This window comes from Sorex araneus, chromosome 5, assembly GCF_027595985.1.
Source record: "Sorex araneus isolate mSorAra2 chromosome 5, mSorAra2.pri, whole genome shotgun sequence".
Classification (NCBI taxonomy): domain Eukaryota; kingdom Metazoa; phylum Chordata; class Mammalia; order Eulipotyphla; family Soricidae; genus Sorex; species Sorex araneus.
The window spans coordinates 10805444-10818361 of NC_073306.1; the positions used below are offsets into that span (position 1 = coordinate 10805444).

Sequence of the window (12918 nt, forward strand, 5' to 3'; positions counted from 1 at the left end):
GGCACATGTTAACATTTTGTTGTCTGATAAATTTGTTTTTTGAGCTATCCGGTTTTCATCAGAAATTTGGTTCTTTATACACTAAAATCACAATGTTACTGTAGGATTTCTAGAAATTGGTTCAGAACTTGGAATGCTCATTCTCTAATTACACACAACGTGCACCAATTCCTCCCAGTTTTTTATGCTACCTGCTTACAAAACAAAATTTTTCTCATAAAGCAGATACTAGGGAAATTTTCCTAATCAGGATGTAACAGAGACACAATCTATCACTACACTTAAGTGTTTTAATTGAATTAACACATAATTAATGCCACCCAACAAGTGATTTGATACACTTTTAAGTCAACTAATCTGCTGAGGTAAGTGACCAAACAGGTAAGTTGTTCTTTTCCTGACATAAAACAATCACATTTATTTAATGCTCATATTTTAATTAAATTCATTAAAATTAAAATTAATTTAAATTTATGTTTTATTTAATATTCATATTAATATACAAACTATTCTGAGGGTATGCGTTATTGCAGTCATGTTTTATTTTCATAGAATAGAGAAACAATCCTAGTGTCAAAAGGACATAGATGCAAGCTTGAAGAGATGTGCATGGTGATACCTTACATAGAGCCAAAGAGAGAAATACCTACATGCACCCTAAATTAAAAAATCAAACAATGCTGGAATGAGGAAAATGTTTTAATGGTTGAGGGGGAAAAAAAATCAAGCAAAGGGAAAACGAATGTTAAATAGCCAACATCAGTGTAGTAGACAAAAGACCATTTGAAGTCCTTTCCGAAGTGTAAGCCACTAATTTGCTTTAAATGATCTCAATTATAGATCCATGGAGTATTTAAAATCAGATGAAAGAAACAAGTTGGGAAGTGGAGGAGTACAAATAATTCTAATGCAAAGAACTGAAGGAAAGTTTTTTTTTAACTTCATACAATAATAGGAACATCTTCATAAGCATCCTATAAGTAGCATGGTTTCTTGGGAAATTAAATTTTCATCCATCTCTTACTCCTCCACTGTCAATACCTTATCCCAAATCTCCTGTCTCCTCCCTGGACTACAGGTGAGTTTCTTAACTGGTCTGCCTGCTTCTGCTCTTGTCCCCCATCCACTTTACTGTTACGCAGCAGCCATAAACAGTCCACAGAATTGAAATTTTAATGGGACTTCAGAAAATATAAAATTAAGTCATGCTGTGTTTCTTCTATTTTTAAGATTCTCAGTATTTTAACACTTCAAGACGTCAGAATCTTGGTGAGAATCAATGTCATCTTACCATTACCAATGGCCTGGGAGCAGCTCAGAGCTAGTTTTCATTGATTGCTGCATACAAACCAGGGGGCCTTCCTAACGACAGACTGAACAATTATAATCTATCAATAGGTCAGCTAACAAAGTACTTATTTAATGAGTATTTGGGAGAAAAATATGATCCCTGGATACTGTCTGACGCTTCACACTGACATAGTTAGATAATCAAACAATTTTAAAAGTAGGGGTTGGAGTAATAGCACAGTGGGTAGGGCGTTTGCCTTGCAGGAGGCCACAGTGCCTTGCCTTGCACTGGTTCAATTCCCAGCATCCCACATAATCCCCTGAGTACCATCAGGAGTGATTTCTGAGTGCAAAGCCAGGAGTAACCCTTGAGCATCGCCAGGGGTGAACCAAAAAGAAAAAAAAAATTTAAAGTAAACTAACCATTTCCTATAAAGTAGTCTAGCATAAAGCTCCTGACAACCAAGAGAGTGATACTGTTTGGGAAAACAACATTGACACTCCAGGGCTGCAAACTGATGTGAGGGCTGGAGCAATAGTAAGGCAAGCTGGGTGTTTGCCTTGCAGGCGCCCGACCCAGGTTCAATTCCCAGCACCCCATATGGTCCCCCCAAGCACCGCCAGAAATATCCTGAGTGTAAAGCCAGGAGTAACCCCTGTGCATCTCTGGGTGTGACCCAAAAAGCAAAAAGGAAAAAAAATGATGTGAAAAACATAAACATGAAATAGAATTCCATACCCAAGTTCTTGGATTTGTTTTCTTTGTAAAAGAGGTAAAATTTTAACAAAAATCTCCACCTAAATATTTCTCAAAGAGCACTTGCAGCAGACAGTTGAAAACTCAAAATGATGAGGAAGCATGATATAATAGTTCACTAGACAGCTCTTCCTGGCCTAGCAGTATAAAATCGGTGTTTCTTAAAATCCTTATGTAGATTTAAAGAAGCACAACTACCTAGAAAGAGTGGTAGAGATAAGTCTGAGAGATTTCTTCCAGTCTGTAAAAACAGCAAAATACCCATAAAGGACTGAATAGCTAACTATCCCATAAGGAATGAAGAGTATGAAATATATTCTAGGAATTATAAAGCCTCATGGCATTGCCTGGCAAGCTCCCCGTGGTGTATTCGATATGCCAAAAACAGTAACAATAACGGGTCTCCAATTGTTGGGAAAGACGAGTAAGGAGAGGCTGCTAAAATCTCAGGGCTGGGACGAATGGAGACGTCACTGGCGCCCACTCGAGTAAATCAATGAACAACGGGATGACAGTGATACAGTATTATGAAAGAAGTCTCCACAGTATCTATGGGCAGTACATACCTATAATCAGTACACACTATGGTCATACACACCCAGGGTCAGTACACACCTGGAATAGGCACACACTTATGGTCAGTATATACCTGGGCTCAGACACACCTGTATCAGTACACACACAGGTTCAGTCACACCTGAGGTCAGTTTATATAGCCAGAATGATCACATACCCACAGTCAGAACACACCCAGGTCAGCACACACTTATGGTCAGTACACACTTGGGTCAGTAAACATTCATCATCAATATACATCTATAGTCTGTACACACCTATGGTCAACAGAAACCAAAATCTTCCAAGGGTCTCAACCAGAGGCCACAGAAACTCATGCATGAGAACTGATTTTCATGTTTAGAATCAGAAGGCCTTGAAGCCTCTTGGCGAGGCGACTGCTTTTTATAGAAAGAACATGTTTATATCCTGTTTGTTTTGTGCAAAAACCTTTTCTCACCGTATCAAACCGTGACTAACAGTTGTTAGTTATCTAGGTAGCTAGAGAAATACTCATCTACCTACCGGAAGGAAGGTCTAACATAATAATTATATCATAATTTGCTTATCAGAGAATATTTTATAATAGCACCTACAACTATTGGGTGCTTTTTTTTACAGACTTACAAACTTTCGTGATTACATTTCAGTCATACAATGATGGAGTATCCATCCCTCCACCAGTGCCCATTCTCCACCACCAATGTTCCCAGTATCCCTTCTGCCACCCCCCACCTTATCCCCTCTCCCCCCACCCCACCTCCCCGCCCCTGCCTCTGTGGCAGGCACATTCCCTTTCACTTGGTCTCTCCTTTGGGGTATTATGGTGTACAATACAGGTACAAGCAGCCATCATGTTTGGTCCATAGTCTACTTTCAGCACGCATCTCCCATCCCGAGAGAGCCCTCCAAGCATCATTTACTTAGTGGTTTTAGGTGCTTATTATAAGTGCATTTTCTGTTCATTTACATGCCCAACATATACATATATGTATATACATTTACACGTTTCCATGAGTGTCTGATTTATTTGCTCTTTTACTTCTAAACACTAGCCAGTTTGGTTTCAATTTTTTGCCTGTGCACATAGAAACCTAATTGTTTCATTAGCTCATGTTTACATATTTTCTCAATTTTCACAGGTTTAGACACCTAAATAACAGCTGCTTGTTAAATTAAATGAGAAAATGTCATTCTGGGAAAAACAAAGTTGCCCTATGCCTTGACAAAACAGGTATTTGGTAACAGCTGTTCTTAAACATGAGTTCACATTCTTAAAGCCTATTATAATGCTATTACAGAAGCTCCTGAGATTCGTGATTTGGCTCAAATCTTCAGCTATCATCTAGCAAGACAGATAAAACTCACACTCCCCCATAAACGTCATTTACTGGTCTAGGCATACAGCATGTCTATTTGTTTCTCTCCCTCATTCACTGCCATACACACAACACACACATACAAACACACACACACACACACAAACACACACTGTAGCACTGTCGTCCCATTGTTCATTGATTTGCTCTGAAAGGGACGGAGGAATAGAATCCAGGTCGGCCATGTGCAAGGCAAACACCCAATCCGCTGTGTTGTCACTGTCACTGTCATGCTGCTGCTTATCGATTTGCTCAAGCGGGCACCAGTAACGTGTCCATTGTGAGATTTGTTGTTACTGTTTTTGGCATATCGAATACGCCATGGGTAGCTTGCCAGGCTCTTCCATGAGGGTGAGATACTCTCGAGAGCTTGCCATGCTCTCCGAGAGGGACGGAGGAATCGAACCTGGGTCGGCTGCATGCAAGGCAAACGCCCTAACCACTGTGCTATCACTCACATTTATAATATTACATTATTCATAGGTTTTCCCCATTAGTTAGAAAAGACATCTAAATTAATATTATTATGGTGCCCTATAGAATAACATTGGTCTGCCTTTCTGCCTTGTCACATGGAGCAGTATAAAATTAGGTTTACTGGATTGCAGTATAAAAATGGGTTTATTGGATTGCACCCATCACAGTGCTCCTGAGGCACTCCCATTCCTCCGTGTTTATCTGTAACCTTTTTGTGCTCTGCTTCCCCAACCAGTCAATCACTTTTACCTCCTAATCAGACTCTGTTAACTTGCAAATATTGCTTTCTCTTCTCCTTTTGTCCTTTGCATAGTTAATTCAGAGCAGTGTCCTTTTTGTATAGACACAGAAAGACAGTTATTGCTATGCTTTTGTAACTTGGGAGTTAATTTTGCCCTTGTTGTTCTTTTAAAATCTTTTTATAGGGGTCACTCGCAGCAGATTTCAGTCTGGCACTAGATTGTGGGGCTTGGACGGATTGTGCTGGAAAATGGGGGCATCAGGGCAATAATGTAGGGGCTTGGGGATGGGCCTGGGGTGGGAGTGGGGTGGGGGGATAAGTTAGGGAAGGGAACACTAGGACAATGGGGGAGGGAAAAAGTCCTTGCCATAGAGGCTGATTGGGGGACAGGAGGGAAACTGGAAACATTGGTGGAAGGGAGTGGGCACTGATGAAGGGATGGGTGTTGGAAAAATATATGCCTAAAAATCATTAAGTATCGGGGCCGGATGATCATTTAATGGTAATAAGTAATATAAAATAAATTATAGGGGCAGGATGGTTGGGAAAATGGAGACCATGGTGGTGGGATGGGGTTGGAATATTGAATGCCTGTAAAAAATCATCATGAGTAACAAGTGCTAACAAGAATGTGAAGAAACTAGAACCCTTGTACAGTGCTGCTGGGAGGACAAAATGATGAAAGCTACTTGGAAAAAGTTTGGCAGATTTTCAACTGTTAAACATACAAGTTACCAAAATGACTCAGCAATTCTAACCCTAGTAACATGTTACTTTAACATGCAGTCATACAAAATTTTATATGCAAATGGTAATAGTAGCGCTGTTTATAATAGCCAAGAAAGTGGAGATTACCCAAATGTCCATCAACTGATGAAAGAATTAGCAAAAATGGCATATCTATATGATGGAATATTATTTGGCTATAAAGCACGGTAGCACTGTCATCCCATTGTTCATCGATTTGCTCGAGCGGGCACCAGTAACGTCTCCATTGTGAGACTTGTTGTTACTGTGTTTGGCATATCGAATACACCACAGGTAGCTTGCCAGGCTCTGCCATGTGAGCGGGATACTCTTGGTAGCTTGCCAGGCTCTCCGAGAGGGATGGAGGAATCAAACCTGGGTTGGCCATGTGCAAGGCAAACACCCTACCCGCTGTGCTATCGCTCCAGTCCTACTTGGCTATACAAAGGAATGAAATACTGATCTATGGCATAACAGGGATGAACCCTGAAAATACTATGCTTAGTGAAAGAATCCCATCACTGAAGGCCTCATGACTTTATATGAGACGTCCAGAATAGGTGAATCCAGAGGCCACAAAAGGGTCAGTGGATTCCAAAAATAAGAAAAGGAAATATCTCTTCATTCTCAGCAATGGAAAACAAATTACCAAATGCTTTCTTTTCAGCAGATCGACTTTAGGGGGGAGAAACTCCAAATCAATAATAGTGAAATTTTTTTATTGAAATATTGAATGTAATCAAAGTAAAGTGAAAGTAAAGTGAAATTTACCAGTTACACACGCGGGGTGGGGGGCTGGGGAGGTGGGGGGAAGGGGGGAGGTATATTATGATTCTTGGTGGTGGAGTATGTGCACTGGTGAAGGGACGGGTGTTTGAGCATTGTATAACTGAGACTTAAACCTGAAAGCTTTGTAACTTTCCACATGGTGAACTAATAAAATAAAAAAAATTTAAAAATAAATAAATAAAAAATAAAAAAAAAGAAAAGGAAAATGGAACTTAGTTCTTTAATAAGTTCTTCCCCAACTGGGAAGGTATTTTCCCTTTCCTTCTACTTTCCAATAGATATTTTACTTCCAAAAGAAGTTTAAAATATTATATTTTAAATAAACTAAAAAGAAGACGGTGTAACTGACAGTAAATGACAGTAACTATGGGAAGTGATAAAATTTCTCGGAAATTAGATCGATCTGACCACTGTGAAACCAGAAACGTCCTGAAAACTAGAAATTCATACACTACAAAATGATAAACTTTATGATCTGTGAATCATACTTCACTATATTATGTAAAAATAATAAAGCTATTATGTTAAATAGCTTTAAGTATAATAAAGCATTAAGCATAACAAAGTATTAAACATTAAAAACATTAAACATGATAAAGCATTAAACCTAATAAAGCTATTATGTTAAATGCTTTGAAAGATCAAATTTGTGTCTAAATGGCAGAAACCAAAAAATCAAATGTTTCAAGACACCTAAGTTTTCAAAACCTGTACAATTTTTTAGAATTAAACCTAACAAGATGCTCTAAACCTCCAAAAGAAAAAAACTATATACTTACCTTTCCTATATCAGAGAAGATCTAAATGTATTGTGATGATAATCCTTGAGATCAATCATGACTGAGTATTTTTAATAGACTCAGCTAGATATTTTTAGAGTATTTTTTAAACCTCCATGAAATTCACTGGATTTTTAAAGGATAACAAACTGGTTAAACAGGCTGGTTCAAAAACATGTACATGGAAAGGCAAAAGGCCATGGAGTGTGAGAGAACTTATTAAAATAAATAAATATATATAAATATCAAAAGGGAAGCTCCAGTTAGCAAATAGCAAGACAGATTTTTTTAATTTTTTAAATAAATTTTTAATTGAATTACAGTGAAATACACAGTTACAAAGTTGTTCATGGTTGGACTTCAGTCATATAATGTTCCAAGACCCATCAGTACCCACCAGTGTACATTTCTCACCACCAATGTCCCCAGCTTTCCTTCTGAGCCTCCCCTCACCTCTACGGCAGAAAACATTTGTCTAGTAAGACAGTTTAAACCTCATAGTTATTTTTAAGTGGGATGATCAAAAATAAGGAAAAAGACGAAAGGAACAAACACAGAACTCAAAAAACAAACAACACAGAATCAATTTTTGATACTTGAAATAATACACATCTCTCCTTTGAAACCACTGCATTTTGGACTAATGTTTTATGCAGCAGCAGATAATGAACATACTCCTAGACATCAGCAATTTGAGGTTTATTTTCCTTTTAGCAGGAAAGATTAACATTCCCTACAACTTAGAAGTTAGACATAGCATCTCTTTTGCTATGAAAATGTGAGTGAAAATAATCCGTTTCATTTCCAGATGGAGCCCTCCAAGCTACCTTGTAACTCCCCAGCTTTCAGGTTGTACAGAAAAGGAGGATGGCTGATCCCTAAATTTAGACCTTCGCATTCCTCAGAACAATATCTCTGAAATGCTGCCATAGAATATTCTGCACGATGAGAAGTAAAGCCTTTGGCAAGAAGCCAATGAGATTTAGTTAGCACAGCCTCACCTGGCCTGTCCTTACAGATACCGGGTTCAATCTTACTAGCAACGCAAGAGAAAAGCAGTCACGAGACACCAGCGCACAATGCAAATAATAGGCAAAAATGAAGCATTCCAGGAATACTGAATTTGGACCAAAAAAAAAAAGGGATTCCCGGGGGGGGGGGGGGGGTAATACCACCCAGCTGGTGGTGGGCAGTAAGTAGAAAGACTCAAGGTGAGGCAGCACTAGCCCCTGAAGCAATTCCTGGGCACTTTCTGTTTGTTTACAGAAGATAAATTGGTGGGGGGAGGGGCATCAAGGGATCTATTTTTCTGAAAAGGGGTAGTAGGCATAACGAGTTTGGAACTTCTGACTGTAAAACAAAGAAGGCAGGAATGCAACTAGTAAACCACACTGAGTAGTGAGAAAAAAATTTATTAACTTAGCTGTTATCTGCAGGTTTGGTGACCTAATTATTGAGGAGTTTTGAGACTCTTAAAAAATCTCCTGCCATCTGTGGATACAAATACTTGTAAAGAAGAATCATCTGGGTTTTTTAGTATTTATAAAAGGAAAGAGAAGAAGTAGATGAGAGAGAGAGAGAGAGAGAGAGAGAGAGAGAGAGAGAGAGAGAGACGGAGAGACGGAGGATAAGTGATGACCTGATCATTCCTTCTGAGAATCAATAAAACTTTGTACATTTGTACCATGAAATATACCCTGCAATAAAAATAGACAGTGGACACTGTCAACAACACTTAATGAGGGGGGCAAAAAAAAAAAAGCCCTCTGATCTCTTACATACTAGGTCATATTGTAGATACCAGTAATTTAATAAAAAACAAAATGGGGGGGTGGGGAATCTGCCCTCATGTGATTTACATCCAAAACAAAGGGGGAAAAAAATACGTGTCATAGCATTTAAATGGGGGGTGCGGGGCAAAACGAAGGAAAAGAGAATATTATTGCAATGTAAGAAAATGTGCTCTTTTAACTGTGATAAACAAGATAAACCTCCTTGGAAAGTACTATTAGAGTAAACCCTGGCAGGAGAAATAGTACAGCGGGGTGGGGTACTTGCCATTCATGCCGCCGACCCTGGTTTGATCTACGGCATCCTATATGGTCCTCCAGCGCTGCAGGCCATAATTCCTTACTGCACAACCTGATGTTCTCCCCCAAATTTTGCTTGAAAGTAAAGCAAAGAGGGCCTGGGAAATGGGGCTAGCCTGCTTGTGTAGCCCCCTTAGAATCACCAGCCATTGACAGGAGGGTTAACAGCCAAGCACTGAGCTACAAGTAACCCCTGAGCACCACCATGTGGCTCAAAACCCTCAAGTAAAATAAAGGGAAGCAAAGAAATGGCTTCATCTCACATAAATATTAAGCAAGTCAGTGAGAGAACATCTCCTCTACTCATATTGCAATGTTTTACAATAAAACAAAACCCATGCCGAGAAGGAAGAAGCATTTGGTCTCTTGAGTATTGGTGTGTTCTCAGTCTTGCATATGGGGTGTCTGCCTTATAATTTTGTGTTGCAATAATCTGGTATATTAGTTCTCAACTGGCATATCTGTTGTGTGTACTTCTCTGCATACATCAGTGTTCAAATCACTAAAACTTTAGGCTAATAAGGACATGTGTGTGAATAAAACTATAGGTAGTATAATTTTCAAATCTCCAAAGTTTTTTTTTATAATTGAGAAGGAATATCCAAGTTAAACATAGAGTAAATGTGAATTGAAACCCTTAAAGGTTATGTTTCCTAAGTCTAGGCAAGAGAACATTTGTACCTTTGTGATTTAATTAAAAGCGGAATTTGTAAATCATTCAAAATCTTCAGAATTAGAGCAGACTATAAGCCCTTTTCTTCATTTTTAACTCCACAGGACATGGGTTTTGGGGTTATTTTTTATTTTGTTTTCCTTTTCCACACTACAGGCGTTTGGCTCTCAGTCTGAAAAACTCAGTATAGTGTCTGCCAAGGCTCGTCCTCCCTCGCCCTTTGACAGTTTCAAGTTTAATTTCCAAGACTGCCCCTGAAAAACTGAACTGCACAAACACAAATCATTCGGTTATATAATATTGATCTCAATGTGAAAACACGACCATTATATCCCCCCACCCTGTAAACTCGTGGGAGAATAGCCACACATTACACAAGAGAAATAAGCCTTTTGCCAACCTCGATGACTCTCCCAGGCCATGAATGAGTTGGCACGGTCAGTGAAACATGCAATGTTTTCAGTTGTTTCCCACTGAGGGACCAAGGGCCAGGGTATTTGAGTTCTACTACTGCCTGTTCATTCAACAACCAAGAGTACTTAACTTTTGAGCTTATTTCAAAGGCAAGGATCACCTACTTCAACAGGAAACGGAAGGGAAGATTAATATACCAACGATTGATGATGCTTTCAGCCCAAGTGCCGGACAATGCAAGCCAGTTAAAATATGTTTGTAGATGAGTGCTTCAATTCCATCACACTCTCCTACACAGCACGCAAACCACATGCTGGGTGGGAACATAGGATTTGATCTCAGCTCAAAACCATTAAGAGCTGGCTCTCTCCCACTGATGACCACAGAGAAGGCCATTATGTATTTTGAAATACAAAGAACATACAAGAGCGTTCTAACATTCTCTCTGCTTAAAACAAGTCCGTGGCTGCTTTGTTTGGTTTTCAATCAAAAAAAAAAAAAGTGAAAGGTCCACGGACACTTTCTTGTACAACTTTGCATGTGTATTCCAATTCCTAATTTCTGGTTTAACTGTTCAGTTAGCCTCTGCTATTTTCTGGGATTCACTCCAAGATAACTAAAAGGCATTACTGAAATTGGCATCTCTGCTATGGAGCTTAATTTCAGAGGGGTTTTGAAGTGGCTTGAAACCATTTTTTTAATATTCTGCACACAACTTTATGCTAAAAAATAACCCTTTCACCAGCAGTAATTGAAAGGTGTCGTTTTTACTTCCCTCCAGAACAATTTTTATTTCCTCCAAATGCACAATACTGAGAGCAAGTACTTTTCGAGAGCCACGTGTTTTGTTGCAAATACTGGCTTACAATTAAACGTAATTCTTTAAGGTAAAATGAGAAGTAACCAAAGGATTTACATATCAACTCTATATTTCCGAACTCTCTCAAACGTTTTTCTCTTTGATTTTTTGGCTGGAAAACTCTAAAAAATAAGTCATGAATGCATAAGCCGAATGCTTACTTACATCTATGCCTATGTTTTATTTCATAAATCCTGAATTCTGCAATGTTTGTGACATGTTAATAAGTTTATGAGTTTTACATGTTTTGTTTAGTTTGTACATGTTTTAGTTTGCCTCACTCACATGTGGCATACAGAGAAAGACAGTAATAGCCAGAAATAACAAAACCTGCAAGTCTGCTCAGGAAGGTGGGAAGTGCTGCTGACAATGAGGCCAGGGGACAATGTTGTCACTCTGTGACACTGTATTCCTAAATCATTATTAGCACTATTGTAAATCATGGTACCTAAATTTTAAGATTAAAATATGTGTGTGTGTGAGCGTGTGTGTACATTTAAGCTAGGAAAAATTATCTGTTATTTTTTAACCCTTTAAAAACCCTTTTTTTAAAGACCCTTTTAAAAACCCTTCCCCAATCTTAACCTAATTTTCCAGTTTGACAGATGAAGAAACTGAGGCCCAGAGAGGTTAAGCTAACCAGAACAAAAGGCAAATCATCCAAATTCAGGCATTCCGACTCCAAGCCCGGGGCTTTAAGTGATCATTTATCATTTCCGCAACTATAGCCTCATGCAATGGACCGGGGAAGGCGTGGGACGCCCCGGGCAGCCCCTGGAGAGACAGACTCCGGGGTTAACAAGAGTCAGTTCGCGGCTGCAAACACAAGCCCTAGAAACAGCCTCCCCCGCACCCAGCGGTTTCTCGGACAGCCCGGCGATACCTCGGGGTCTCTGCCTCACTCTCCCAAGCGCATCCACTGGGCGCGGCGGCTGGGAGCGGGGTTCTGTTTTGTACTTTCCGTGGGCAGAGCGGCAGGGAGGCGGCAATTCGGGTCTCGCCCACCCAGCACCCCCCGTCCCAAGACTTACCCGTTCCTGCCGCAGTCCTGCAGTCCCGAAGTGGCACTGACACCTGGAAAATCCAAGAAGTTAGCGGGGCCTTTCGGTGGGTGGGAGGGGGGGGGGGCGGGGGGACCCCTCCGGGCAGGTGCGCACCCGGTTGGGCCGGCAGCCCCGGGCGGGGGGGGGTCTCCCGAGCCCCGATTGCGATCCGGGAGGGACGGGAGGGGGCGGTGGGAAGGACCCCGAAAGTGACCCCAGCAGGGGCTGCTCCGCCGCGCGCTCCGGGGGGCTCCGCTCGCTCTGCTCCCCACCAGGCGCCCGGAGTTGCGCGGAGTGGGAAGAGGTGGGGGGTGGCCGGGGAGGTTGGGGGCGTCCAGGGAGAAGGGACAGGCGGGTCCCACCTCGAGGCCGAGGGCCAGTCCGGACGGTGGCGGGGCCGGGCACCTGCGTGGAGGCGCGGGGCTGGCGGCTCCCAAGTGCCCGCTGGCCGCGCCAGGCAGCGTCTGCGGGAGGCGGGCGCCGCGCAGAGGGAGGGGACCCCGGGGGAGGAGCGGACCCCCAGCGGCGAGCGTGCTCCGGGAGCCCCTCCGCGAGGACCGGCTTCAGCCAATGACAGTCCAAGGAGACGCCCCCGCAGCCGCGCTCCTCAGAGCTGGGGGTCCCCAGACCCCGCGCTAGCACCTCCCCGCGCCGTCCCGCCCACCTCTGCCCGCAGCAGGTGTGCGAGATGCCCCACCGGGGAGGGGGGCTGCGGGGGCGTGGGACAAGGGAAAGAGAAACGCCCCCCCCCCCAAGAAAATGCACAACGAAGTAGCCAAGGAGCGAGTTTCCTGCCCCTCCACCCCACCCCTACGCCCCCGCCCT

At 41.7% G+C, this 12918-nt stretch overlaps 1 protein-coding gene across 1 annotated transcript in view; it reads right to left on the reverse strand.

Moving 5' to 3' along the window:
* Positions 1-12523, reverse strand: part of LEPR (leptin receptor) — an 86609-nt gene extending 74086 nt beyond the window's left edge. The window contains exons 1-2 of the mRNA XM_055139764.1: positions 12456-12523; positions 12082-12124 (exon numbers count right to left, since the gene is read on the reverse strand). The gene's annotated coding sequence lies outside the window, so the exon portion shown is untranslated. The remainder of the gene's footprint in view (positions 1-12081; positions 12125-12455) is intronic.
* Between the last annotated feature and the right edge of the window lie 395 nt (positions 12524-12918).